Source organism: Erpetoichthys calabaricus, chromosome 2 (genome assembly GCF_900747795.2).
Source record: "Erpetoichthys calabaricus chromosome 2, fErpCal1.3, whole genome shotgun sequence".
Lineage (NCBI taxonomy): Eukaryota > Metazoa > Chordata > Cladistia > Polypteriformes > Polypteridae > Erpetoichthys > Erpetoichthys calabaricus.
In genome coordinates this window covers 288,191,201-288,205,998 of record NC_041395.2, presented here as the reverse complement: position 1 = coordinate 288,205,998, position 14,798 = coordinate 288,191,201, and positions in this window count along the sequence as shown.

Here is a 14,798-nt window from a genome sequence, read left to right as displayed (position 1 = left end):
TTATCATGTAGGAAGTAGCCATTACAAGATGGGTAAATTGTGGTTACTACTTAAACAGGCTGTGGCAATCAAAAATTATTGATTGGTATTTATGGGACCCAAGTGTGTGGAGAAAACATCCCCACACCGTTACACCACCAGCACCATCCTTGACAGTTGACCCAAGGCAGGTTGGGTGCATGAAATTATGCTGTTGGCACCAAATTCTGACCCTGTCATCTGTATGTCTCAGCAGAAACTGAGATTCATCAGACCAGACTATGCTTTTCCAGTCTTCATTTGCCTGGTTTTAGGGAGCCTGTGCCAACTACGGTCTCAGCTTTCTGTTCTTGGCTGACAGGAGTTGGAACCCAACATGTTCTTCTACCGTGTAGGGCATCCACCTCAAGGTTTCACAGGTTATGCATTCTGAAACTGCAGTTGTACAGCGTGGTCATCTGAGTTACCGTAGCCTTTCTGTGAGCTTGAATCGGTCAGGCCATTTTCCTTTGACCTCTCTCATCCATAAGGCATTTCTGACCTCAGAACATATTGGATATGTTTTATTTTTCACACCATTCTGAGTAAATTCTAGAGACTGTTGTGCATGAAAGTCCCAAGAGATAAGCATCTACAAAAATACTCAGACCAGGAGGTCTGGCACCAACAATCATGTTACAGTCAAAATCGTTCAGATCATATTTTTTCCCCTTTCTGAAGTTTGATGTGAATATTAACTAAAGCTCCTTGCCTGCATCTGCATGAGTTTATGCCACATGATTGACTGATAAGCAGGTGTATAGCTGTTCCTGATAATTAGCTTACTGAATGTATATTGGAACTTTAATCTTAGCATTAAATAATTCACTCTTAATAACTTTCATACTGATTTTTTAATAATTAAAGGGGTTAGAAACATAGTTTTTCATTTAGATTATGGTATTCCTGTGCCACCATTTTGTGTTTCTTTTCATTGGTTTCATTTCTAGAGGCTGCAGTTGTTATCAACAGTGGATTACTGGTGTCCTATCACCACCACAAGTGCCAACATGACTTCCTGCCCCTGATGCCTTCAACACAGGTGTGCACTCATCTATTCTGCCCAGGTTTGTCAGTGGGAGTAGTTAGTGTTTCAAGGACTTTTGAATTCTAGAATTTTTTTGATGATTTTTGGTTAGTAAATCTTATTCTGGCTCTGTATCTCTTCTGACTTTGACCTTTATTTATTTCTTCATTATGGATTTTTGGCTTCATTTTCTGGTCTTGGGTTTCATATCCAATGTTGCCATTTCTTCCAAGGCATGAAATAACGATAGATTTCTCAGCCATTATTGTTTTTGGTTACATCTCTGTAATGTGCCTAAAGAATCCTAAGCCACACAATAAATACCTTTGGTTTGTCAGGACTTTTGTTTAAAGGAATACACCACCTACAAATTAAATTTTTTAATATGTTACTTGCCCCATATAATGTGTAGTGGTGTCCGAGAAACATTTTTAATCTTATGTTTTCGAGGACAATGTAGGGAAAGATGTTTTTGATATAACAGAAGTCAATGTGCTGTATGTACAACGACGAATGATGTGAAAAAACGTCAGTGGAAAAGAGAAACAAAATCTAATTGTGCCACACAATCCACATGTTTGTTATCCAGTGGCTTGCTCAAAACGTGCAAAATGAATGCCTTTTTTGCTAAAATATTTCTTAATGGTTGCTTCCAGAATTATCAGTGTAGACATATACCCGAAACATAGACTCATGGTAAGGGCTTTTTAAATTGAAGACAGAACTCTGGACCAATAAATGATGGGGCGAAGTGGGTCTTCAAGTGACAAAGTCATCCCTGTTAGACTTTGGGTTTCCTGATTACGTCCGTGCTGATAATTCCAGAAGTAATTGCTTAATAATATTATAACACATATACATTCATTTTGCATGTTTTGAGTAAGCCACTGAATAACAGACATGTAAATTATGCAACACGATTAAAGTGAGTTTATTTTTTCCATTGACATTTTTCATATTGTTTGCTATTGTACAGCATTGTCAACAATTGAGTTCTGCAATGTCATAAACTTCTTTCTCTGCATTCCACATGAAAATATGAGATTAAAATTTATTCTCAGGCATCACTACAAAGTACAAGGGGTAAGTAAAATATAAAAAAATACCATTCTTGGATGGAATATTCCTTTATGCTCAGGATAGACACAACACACAAAGCCCACAAACAAAATTAAAATGATGTAATGAACTACACACTCCAGCAGAAAATAAGGGGAAAGACACCATTAACACCAGCACCAAGGTAGCACCATAAGCCATACAGTACTTGCTATCCACATCCCACAGATATCCTCCATACTAAATAATTAGCAGCACATTCATGACTGGCGGTGCTGAAAATGAAGCCTTGGCTACTACATTGCTCCATGACTGGGTAACACTGGCACCGCACTCATGACTGGTTATTTATAGAAACAGAAGCCTTGGCCACTCCCCTGCAACTCTGGTTGAGCTTCATTGGCAGCACACTTGTGATTGGTTGGATGAAGCCAAAGAAGCCCTGGCCACTCCCCAGCACTAACACTGAACAGCTTGAGAGGTATACTCATGATTAGCTGCATGCAGTGCGCCTACAGAGCCCTAGCTCTTCAGTTCTTTTATCACTTTATTTTAAAAATGTAAATCTAAAATAAATGTTAGTGGGTAATTTTATGTAAATGTTATATAAAGTATTATAATGATCATAAAAGATAATGGCTAATGCATTCTAACAAGCTCAGAGTAGAGTGTTCTAAAAAGCCTTTGGCTTGAATGGTTTGCTTTATATTTACCATTTTTGTGGTTTGTACTGTTTGAAATTCTATGTAGCACCATAAGACAGTCCTTTGAAAGGCACTATATTCAAAAAGCACCATTTTTCACATGCCTCAAATTAAAGCAACAGGTTTAATTAATACTTAGATTGATTTATTTGCTTGACATATTTATCCATTGACACTTTCAAACCACAAAAGCATGAATACAAACATGAGAGGAAATGCATAATAACTAAACCACAGATACTGCTTTCCAGGCTCTCCATAAATTAAATGTCAGATTTTAATGTTAATATAATTATATACAGAATCAAAAAACGCCAACATCAAAACGGCAGTTCTCTTGGCTAATTGAGCATTTTCAAGCATCTGTTGATGCTAATCATCTTTGCTGAATCTATTTGACTAGGCTGACTCATTTCACGTTGCCTAATGATAGCTTCTCCGAAGAGTTTAGGCATTGTTCTGGGCGAGTAAGTGAGGACCAATATTGTGTTTTTAAAAAATGCAATTGTAAATCAGGAATATCTCATTTTCCGGTTGTGTTGCTAAGAATTGGAGATTTTTAAAGAAACAAGATTTTGCTCTTCTTGCTCCTGTCACATTTGCTGTTGCTGTTTACTGGCAAATCAGCAGTAAGGTATGAGGGCTGCACATTAAAAAGATTATTTCTGCTTTTTATGAATGCAACAGGTGACAATGGCATGAAAAAGAAGCTAATTAATGACTGAGGAGAAGCCATAAAACATATCTTCTGTCAAAATGCTTTCTTCTCATGGAGGATGCTGTTGGTGCCCCTCATAGAATTTCCAGAATTCCTGATGTACCCTAATGTGAATGATTAGGTACATTATCAGCTGAATTCAATACATATTATATACTGTGATGGATGGCCGGGGCCCTTTCCCAGCTGGGAGGCCGATATACCAGAAGGGCCGGGGTAGCAGATGTGCACAGGACATTATCTCCCCCAGACCACTAGATGGCAACCCCCCCGGGTTGCAAAGGCACCTCAGATTCTTGCAGGGCTCCATGATAGTTGCAGTTTGGCACAGCCCTGTTGGGTTCCATGGAGGCTGCCAGGGGGAGCTACAGAGCCATACTTGGGTTTCCACCACACCTGGGAGTACTTCCAGATAATGTCAATGAGCCATCTGAAATGATCCCAGGTACAGCATCAAATGAGCTGCCTCACTTCACTCAAGGAGCCATAGTTGGGAGGAGAAGGACGAAGCTTGCCGGAAGAGGAGTGAAGATGGAAGGACTGGGATAAAGAAAAAGAAGAAAACAAACTGCTGTAAATTGTGCTGTGCTTTATAGTACTGTGCATTGGTGGGGGAAAGTGTTTCCCCCTTATAAATTAAACATGTATTGTGCTGGACTTGTGCATAGCATTTGTCTGTGTCGGGTGTTGGGAAGCCGGTACACCACTTGGTAGGTACCTCTTAACCTATTGACTATGGAGCAAAGGCCCTTACTTCTCACTTTATAAAGACCCTTGTTAGTCTTGGACTATGTGAGTCCTTTTGTGAAAGATCACCTACACCCACTGCAGCCTATAAGACAAAGATTGGAGGAGAGGATATAATTATCTGTCTGCTCCACAAAGCTTAGTTTCACCAGGACAAGGCTGGTAGCACCATGAGGATTATGTTTTTCCATTTCTCCAGTGCCTTCAATACCATCCATCCATCCCTGTTAAGGGGTAAACTCAGAGATATGCAGGTGGATGAGCCTGTGGTGTGCTGGATAATGGACTGTCTGTCAGGCAGACTGCACTTTGTGAGACTCAAGGACTGTGCTTTTGATACGAATGTGAGCAACACTGGAGCACCACAAGGGACAGTCCTGTGACCTTTTCTCTTCATTCTGCACACCTCTGACTACAAATATAAGACCAGGTCATGTCATTTGCAGACATTCACAAATAATAATGCATTAATATAGTGTATTGACAAGGAAGATGATCTAAGAGTAAGGTGGAGAACTTTGCTTGTTGGTGAAAAGAGAATTTTCTGCAACTTAATATCCACAAAACCAAAGGAACTGGTTCTTGACTTTCACCACACGAAACAGTCTCTATGTCCGGTCACTATTCAGGAAGTGGATGTACAGTAGAGGTGGAGCACTGCATGGCAGGATTAAATCATCTCATAACACAAATGAACTACCTTAGAAAGGGCTGAGCAATCTCTTTATTTCTTAGGAGACTGTGTTCTTTTAATATGGTTAGTGATATATTTTACATGTTCTACAACTCTGTGATGGGCAGTGTGATTTTCTACACTGTGGTGTGCTGAACTAGTAACAACACCAAATCAACAAGCTAATTAAAAGGGCAGACCCAGTTATAGATTGCACTCTCGACGCCCCTGAGGTAGTAGTGATAGAGAGAATGAAGACAAAACTGAAGACCATTATGAACAATGATGCACATCCTCTCTCTGACACATTTATCAGTAAGGACTTTCAGCCAACAATTATTCAGTAAAAGTGTGTCAAGAAATGCTACTGTGCCTCGCTTATACCAATGACAGTACCTCTCTATAATGGCTCAATTTGACTGTGACTGCTCATTTTATCTTTAGCCAAGTCAAAAGTTTTTCTTTTTAGTAATTTCAGTATATTTTGAGGTGGGGTTGTTTTTGTTTGGTATAACATTTATTCAATATTTTATCATCTATCTATCTATCTATCTATCTATCTATCTATCTATCTATCTATCTATCTATCTATCTATCTATCTATCTATCTATCTATCTATCTATCTATCTATCTATGCTTACATGTTGGACAATATACTGTATATTCCTTTCCTTCATTTGCACAGTATATACTATATATATATAATATATAAAATATATATATATATACTGTATATATAGTCATCTAAGGCATACAATACCCTGCCGAATGAAGATGGGGTGCTGTCGCTAACAGTATTGTCTTCTTTTTTCCCTACAGTACAGAGAATATGCCCCTTGATTGCAACTGACCCTGCCCCTTCTGGTCAAGAGCCTATAAAATCACAACACTCATGAATGGCAAAATACCTTTTGGACTTGGACTTAGTAGAAGATGGCACTCCATAATCCAGACCCGCCCTTAGAACTAACCTCTTCAGAAGCCAAGAAGGCTATTTCTGTTTTGTTATGCATGTATTAACAAAATGCATGGCATTTGTCATTCCAACAGATAGTGTGTAGTGGCATTTCTTTTTAGTCTGAAGATTTTCTCTTTGGTGAACAGTTGGAAGTTAGTCACAAAGAGCTCCTTTAGTCAGACGTGCAGAGCCCGTCCCTGAACACTATGAGTGGTGCTCCTCCTGGTGACATCAGCTGATCTCTCTTTGTATCAGCCCCCACCGTTATTGTTTGTGATGTGCTGTCTGTTGAATTACAAATAAAATTTTATTACTATTATTATTATTTTATTACCGCAAATGTTTGAACTGAGCCATCTGTTGAAATGAGAGAGACACAGCAACCGGGCAAACACACAGACACTTATTCTTTTATTAAGCTGGATATACATATATATACAGTATACAGTCACACAAGTGCACATGGGGGACAGTTTACAGGCTCAAATAGTGTTATTTGTCAGCCAGACTGGAAGTTGGCGCTCTCACCTGATCCTCTCTCCTCTTGTTCCTCTGCAGTTCAGCCAAAGTAAATAAACATGTTATTCTTGATAAGTTTCAGTCGGGTTTCAGAACAAATCACAGTACAGAAACTGCACTTGTTAAAGTAGTCGATGACTTGCAGGAAAATGCAGACAGAGGCTGTTTATCTATTCTCTTCCTCTTAGATCTGAGTGCCGCATTTGATACCATTGATCACAATATTCTTAGAAATCACCTTAGTCAATGGGTGGGCCTCTCTGTCAGTGTCTTAAATTGGTTTGAATCCTACCTGGCAGGTAGAAAATTCTTTGTTAGTTGTGGTAATTATACTTCAAAGATACATAATATACTCTATATGGTGTTCCACAAGACTCTCTCCTGGGTCCGCTGTTCTTTTTGATTTACATGCTTCCATTAGGTCAGATTATTTCGAGGCATAACATGAGCTACCACAGTTATGCTGATGACACACAACTGTATTTATCAATAGCACCTGACAACAACCAACACTCTTGATTCACTGACACAATGTCTCACTTGTTTTACCGAATGGATGAGTAGTAATTTTCTCAAATTAAACAGAGAGAAAACAGAAATTTTAGTGATTGGCAATAATGGATATAATGAGGTTATTAGAAATAAACTTGATAAATTAGGATTAAAAGTCAAGATGAAGGTAAAGAATTTAGGGGTAACTATTGACTCTGACCTGAATTTTAAATCACATATTAATCAGATTACTAGGACAGCATTTTTTCACTTAAGAAATATAGCAAAAGTTAGACCTCTTATAACATTGCAAGATGCTGAAAAATTAGTTCACGCTTTTGTTTTCAGTCGGCTAGATTACTGTAACGCACTCCTCTCAGGACTACCAAATAAAGACATTAATCGATTGCAACTAGTGCAGAATGCAGCTGCTAGAATCTTAACTCGGAAAAGAAAATCCGAGCACATCACCCCAGTTTTGATGTCACTACACTGGTTACCTGTGTCATTTAGAATTGACTTTAAAATAGTGCTATGGTTTACAAAGCCTTAAATAATCTCGCTCCATCTTATATTTCAGATTGTCTTACACCTTACACTCCAAATCGTAACCTTACATCTTCAAATGATGGTCTGCTTAGAATTCCAAGAGCTAAACTTAAAAGAAGTGGTGAGGCGGCCTTCTGCTGTTATGCACCTCAAATTTGGAATAGCTTGCCAATAGGAATTCGCCAGGCTAATACAGTGGAGCACTTTAAAACACTGCTGAAAACTCATTACTTTAACATGGCTTTCTGATAACTTCATCTTAGTTTAATCCTGATGCTCTGTATATTCAATTAATTATCATTATTATTCATGGAGGCTCCAAAATCCGTACTAACCCCTACTTTCTCTTCTGTTCTTTTTCCGTTTTTCTGTGGTGGCGATCTGTGGCATCACCACCTAATCAAAGCATCAAGATGTCTTAAAGGGCAGAAGTCTACATGACCGTCATCATCAAATTCTTCCATGTGAACCCTGAATACAATGAGGACTGATTGATGTAATTTATGTTTGGTAGAATGCCCAGTGGGGGCTGGGTGGTCTTGTGGACTTTTTTTTTTTTTCTCCAGAGTTTTTTTTGTTTTTTTATGTCTTCCTTGGCCATCGGACCTTACTTTTATTCTATGTTAATTAGTGTTGCCTAATTTTAATTATTTATTTTGTCTTTTTTTCTCTTTCTTTATCATGTAAAGCACTTTGAGCTACATTGTTTGTATGAAAATGTGCTATAGAAATAAATGTTGTTGTTGTTGTTGGATTAGATACTGAGATAACTCTGCTAATAGCTGAGCATATGAGCTTAATATACAGAATGGTCTCCTCTTGTTTTACAAAGAAACTGAAAAAAGCTGAGGTGGATACAACTGTGAGGTGCTACAATGTAATCCCCTGAACCAAGCAACCCCACGTTAAAGCAACTGGACACAACTGGGCACCACTCATGCGGTCAGAGGAAGGTTCTTTTTCTTTTTTGGCAGCGTAGTGAAATTGATTACTTTTTTTGACACCATCTCCTCCTCCACATTTTCCTTTATTAACTGTGTGCTTCTCTGCCATCAGCCTCAAGTCTGAACTTGCTGCTTCCTAATTAAAAAATAATGCTGTTGTCTTACAGAGAAGAATTTGAACAAGCTCTACAATGACGTCTCTAAAAGCAAACACCATGTTTTTTAGAACTGTGAGTTTAATTAACAATGTATTATTTGCCAGAAGATTACACTTTGCAGAGGTCAGAAATGGCAAAAAAAAGAAACACACCTCAAAGCTGTGAAGTCCACAACATAAGCTTTTATAAATGTGGAGACTGTAGTATGCAGTATGATCTGTTTGGGTGGATGAAACTGCACAGAGGCCCTATTCATGTCTCATACTGGCATTTATTTTAAACCCAAACTGAGGTCTTCATCAGTGAAAAGTATTTTGAAATAAATATCTGTGTTTGTGTTCTGACCACTGAACGTGTGGGGTTTGTATGTTTTCTTCTTTAACTGTGTGGGTTTTTTTCCAGTGCTCCAGTTTTTCTATACATCCAAAAGTGTTAGGTTGATTGAAGTCTCTAATTAGGATATCTGTGGATAAGTGAATGTGTGATATTGAACATGCCTGGGATTGGAGTAGCACCCCATCTTTGGATGATTTGCACCATATAGCCAATGTATGGATTAACTGAATTCCACAGGGAATAGATGGATGTTGTCTGTGTTACTGTTGATCCGCCTGGAGTGTTCCAAATTTAATCGCTCCAGTATGTCCTGCCTTTTCTATTGGTTAACCACCCATGGAACTGAAATATTGAACAACATATCATGCTGCACACCACCAACCTACCAATGTGCAGGTAAGCAAAATACAGAGGAAGCACCCAGAGGCTGTGCTCAGTAGGTGACCCTAATACCTCAGCTGGATTGTCTTTATCCACATCAGTAATGAGTGGATTTCAAGGTCCTCCACGATTGCCAAATATTCCTTTCTATCAGTGAGAATCCTGCATACACACAGAGGAAAGAGCCTCACTTCAGATGTTTGTACTGATGTTCTTATTCAAGTTCTTACTTATTGTCACATGAACATATTGTGGTACAATACATTTCTTAGTTACATGTCCTCCTCAGACTAGGCACGATTGATAGATAGATAGATAATAGCAGGCAAAACATAGTGCACAATTTAGACAATGACAAAAATAAATGCAATATCAGACAATATATACAGTGCCCATAAAAATATTCACCCCATTGGTAGATTTCACATTTTATTATTACACAACATTGAATCAAATGAACTTATTTGTGTTTGTTGACACCAATCAACAGAAAAAGACTCCTGAAAGGAATATTCCACCCAAAAATGATATTTTTTATATGTATTACTTGCTCTATGTTGTTTGTAGCGTGTACAAAAAACACACATCAGATGTATTTATGCTGTTGAGCAATCGTATGACCCGAGGGTGAAAACTGTCCACAAGTCTTGTGGTTCAAATGCTGATGGTCATGTACCATTTACTAGAATAGAGAACGGAGAAAAATGGCAGAGCCAGATGGCTGAAAACTTGAATAATATTACTTGTCATCTTTCCGAAGCAGCACATGTCCTGCTCAGTAATGAGCTGTGTACTCGTTAAATTCTGTACCAGCATCACTGACCTCTGCTGTGCCCTGTGGTCCTGAGTTGAGCAAGGGATAATGCAGCCAGTTAGAATGGATTCCACTGACCACCATTACTGAAGTAGCTGGTGAGCATAGAGGAAGATGTGTGATCTTTGCTCAGACATCTAAAGAAGTAAAAACTTTCTTGTTTTTCATTTGAAAATTGTTGAACTTATACATTATATCACAACAAGTTAAAAAAAATTCAGTCACGAATACAATCAGTACAACATTTCAGGCATTAATGTTTAAAATTAAAATGCATTAAATGAACACCCCACCTCTACCCAATTTAGAGAGCTATGTGAACAAAGAGTCCATTATGAGAGCCCACTATTTTTATCTTCATATATATTAAAGCATCCAAAGAAAAAAAAGCTGGTGTGGCAGTTTTGTTTTAGAGCAGCTTTAATGAATACCTGCCAAATGCTAAAGAAATTTTGCACCATTCTCTACAAGTCAAATCTGATTTTTTTCTTCCTAATTTTAGATAATATAAGACATTACTTTCACATTAAATTATGGAGGTTAGATTAGCATTTTGAGGTGATTGTAATGAAAGAAAGAATAAGCTTAGACTTTCAAGTGCTCAGAAGATGATACAGTATAAGGCAGCAGCCAGAAAATAAAACAGGACCCAAATGTCTGAGCCAACTAACAAAAGCAGTAAACACATGCCAAAGATTCTTTTGGATTGGTTTTCCCAAAACTAGGATGGTGTCTGAAAAGGCAAAACCAAGTGGTAAACGTTAAGAAACATGAAAGGTTAGAATGACAAAGCTTAGAATTATCACCAGTTCCTTCATCTGAGTAAAATAATGTTATAAGTGAGGAATTTATTATAGAAGATCACAGTATATTTTTCATTGCATAATCTTATCCTATCTGGTGCTTCTCTACATAATGCAATCAAAGGATTAGGAATAACTCGAAATCCAACACTATATGACAAATAGGCAAAGAGGACAACATCAGATATATCAGTTAATAATGCAGGTTTTAGATTTTTTTGTCATGGTAGAAATGTGCACTGTATAATTTTACTATAAATCATACCATTATTTTCACAGATAAAGAAAGCATGTATATCTTCCAATGCTCTACTTCCAAGCTGTTTTCCGACCCAGGAGAAAGACACCAGAGATACAGGATGACTTGAAATCAAAGGATTAAAGGATTTTGTCTTCTTATTAGACAGCCCAGAAAAAAAACTTACATTAATAATGTAGAACACCCAGGATGGGGAGGGTATCCAGGACTGTGACTGTGTCTGACTGAGTCTTTGACTTTCACTATTATAATTGACCATGGACCCCCCAAAGGTTTATTTTCTCCAGGAATACTGCTGACTTTTGTTTGTTTTCCACTCCTTTGTTTTCTTCTGGGCATATCTCAATAATAATATTAATAAATGTGTTAACAAATCTATATTTTTATATGTGAGCCTTATGTGATCTGTAAGGTTTATAATTTATTTATCACATGCAAACTTGTTGTAGCAGTCTAAATCAGGTACTCAATGAAGACCAATATACGAAAAATTCTATATACAAAGATACATTAGAACATTAGAACACTCTAGACGAGAACAGGCCATTCAGCCCAACAAAGCTCGCCAGTACTATCCACTTATTTCTTCCAAGAAAACATCAAGTCGAGTTTTGAAAGACCCTAATGTCTTACTGTCTACCACACTACTTGGTAGTTTATTCCAAGTTTCTATCGTTCTTTGTGTAAAGAAAAACTTCCTAATGCTTGTGCGAAATTTACCCTTAACAAGTTTCCAACTGTGTCCCCGTGTTCTTGATGAACTCATTTTAAAATAACAGTCTCGATCCACTGCACTAATTCCCTTCATAATTTTAAACACTTCAATCATGTCACCTCTTAATCTTCTTTTGCTTAAACTGTAAAGGCTCAGCTCTTTTAATCTTTCCTCATAATTCAACCCCTGTAGCCCTGGAATCAACCTAGTTGCTCTTCTCTGGACCTTTTCTAGCGCTGCTATGTCCTTTTTGTAGCCTGGAGACCAAAACTGCACACAGTACTCCAGATGAGGCCTCACCAGTGCATTATAAAGGTTGAGCATAACCTCCTTGGACTTGTACTCCATACATCGTGCTCTATAACCTAACATTCTGTTAGCCTTCTTAATGGCTTCTGAACACTGTCGGGAAGTCAATAGCTTAGAGTCCACTATGACTCCTAAATCCTTCTCATAAGGTGTACTTTCGATTTTCCGACCGCCCATTGTGTATTCAAACCTAACGTTTTTACTTCCTATGTTTAACACTTTACATTTACTGACATTAAATTTCATCTGCCACAAATCTGCCCAAGCCTGTATGCTATCCACGTCCTTCTGTAATGATATAACGGATTCCAAATTATCTGCTAATCCACCTATCTTGGTATCATCTGCAAACTTAACCAGCGTGTTACTTATATTCCTATCTAAATCTAAATCTAAATCTAAATATATATTAAAAATATCAACAAAACCTCCATGATAAATACAAAATTTGGACAGCATTTTCCCTCGCCCGGACGCGGGTCACCGGGGCCCCCCTCTGGAGCCAGGCCTGGAGGTGGGGCTCGATGGCTAGCGCCTGGTGGCCGGGCTTGCACCCATGGGGCTCGGCAGGGCACAGCCCGAAGAGGCAACGTGGGTCCCCCTTCCCATGGGCTCACCACCTATGAAAGGGGCCAAGGAGGTCGGGTGCAGTGTGAGTTGGGTAGTGGCCGAAAGCGGGGACCTCGGCTACAGAAGCTGGCTCTTGGGACGTGGAATGTCACCTCTCTGAAGGGGAAGGAGCCTGAGCTAGAGCGCGAGGTCGAGAGGTTCCGGCTAGAAATAGTCGGGCTCACCTCGACGCATAGCTTAGACTCTGGAACCAGTCTCCTTGAGAGGGGCTGGACTCTGTACCACTCTGGAGTTGCCCCCGGTGAGAGGCGCCGAGTGGGTGTGGGCCTACTTATGGCCCCCCGACGTGGAGCCTGTACATTGGGGTTTACCCCGGTGGACGAGAGGGTAGCCTCCCTCCGCCTTCGGGTAGGGGGACGGGTCCTAACTGTTGTTTGTGCGTACCCACCCTTTTTGGAGTCCCTGGAGGGGGTGCTGGAGGGCACACCTTCTGGGGACTCCCTAGTACTGCTGGGAGACTTCAATGGTCACGTGGGCAATGACAGTGAGACCTGGAAGGGCGTGATTGGGAGGAATGGCCCCCCCGATCTGAACTCAAGTGGTGTTTTGTTATTGGACTTCTGTGCTCATCACGGATTGTCCATAACGAACACCATGTTCAAGCATTGGGGTGTTCATATGTGCACTTGGCACCAGGACACCCTAGGCATCAGTTCGATGATCGACTTTGTGGTCGTGTCGTCGGACTTGCGGCCACATGTCTTGGACACTCGGGTGAAGAGAGGGGTGGAGCTGTCAACTGATCACCACCTGGTGGTGAATTGGCTCCGATGGTGGGGGAGGTTGCCGGTCAGGCCTGGTAGGCCCAAACGTGTTGTGAGGGTCTGCTGGGAACGTCTGGCAGAGCCCCCTGTCAGAAGTAGCTTCAACGCCCACCTCCGGCAGAACTTCGACCATGTCCCGAGGGAGGTGGGGGACATTGAGTCCGAATGGGCCATGTTCTGTGCTTCTATTGTTGAGGCGGCTGACCGGAGCTGTGGCCGTAAGGTAGTCGGTGCCTGTCGTGGCGGCAATCCCCGAACCTGTTGGTGGACACCAGTGGTGAAGGATGCCGTCAAGCTGAAGAAGGAGTCCTACCGGTCCCTTTTGTCCTGTGGGACTCTGGAGGCAGCTGATAGGTACCAGCAGGCCAAGCGGAATGCGGCTTTGGTGGTTGCTGAGGCAAAAACTCGTGCATGGGAGGAGTTTGGGGAGGCCATGGAGAACGACTTTCGGACGGCTTCGAGGAGATTCTGGTCCACCGTCCGGCGTCTCAGGAGGGGGAAGCAGTGCAGTGTCAACACTGTGTATGGTGGGGATGGTGCGCTACTGACCTCGACTCGGGACGTTGTGGGTCGGTTGGGGGAGTACTTCGAAGACCTCTCCTCAATCCCAGTAACATGCCTTCCAATGAGGAAGCAGAGCCTGGGGACTCGGAGGTGGCTCCCCCATCTCTGGGACTGAAGTCACCGAGGTGATCAAAAAACTCCTTGGTGGCAGGGCAGGTGGATGAGATATGCCCGGAGTTCCTCAAGGCTCTGGATGTTGTAGGACTGTCTTGGTTGACACGTCTCTGCAACATCGCATGGACATCAGGGACAGTGCCTCTGGATTGGCAGACTGGGGTGGTGGTCCCCCTCTTTAAGAAGGGGGACCGGAGGGTGTGTTCCAACTACAGAGGGATCACACTCCTCAGCCTCCCTGGAAAAGTCTATTCGGCGGTTCTAGAGAGGAGGGTCCATCGGACAGTCGAACCTCGGATTCAGGAGGAACAGTGTGGTTTTCGTCCTGGTCGCGGAACAGTGGACCAGCTCTACACCCTTAGCAGGGTCCTGGATGGTGCATGGGAGTTCGCCCAACCAGTCTGCATGTGTTTTGTGGACTTGGAAAAGGCATTCGACCGTGTCCCTCGGGGAATCCTGTGGGGGGTGCTCCAAGAGTATGGGGTACCGGACCCCCTGATAAGAGCTGTTCGGTCCCTGTGCGATCGGTGTCAGAGCTTGGT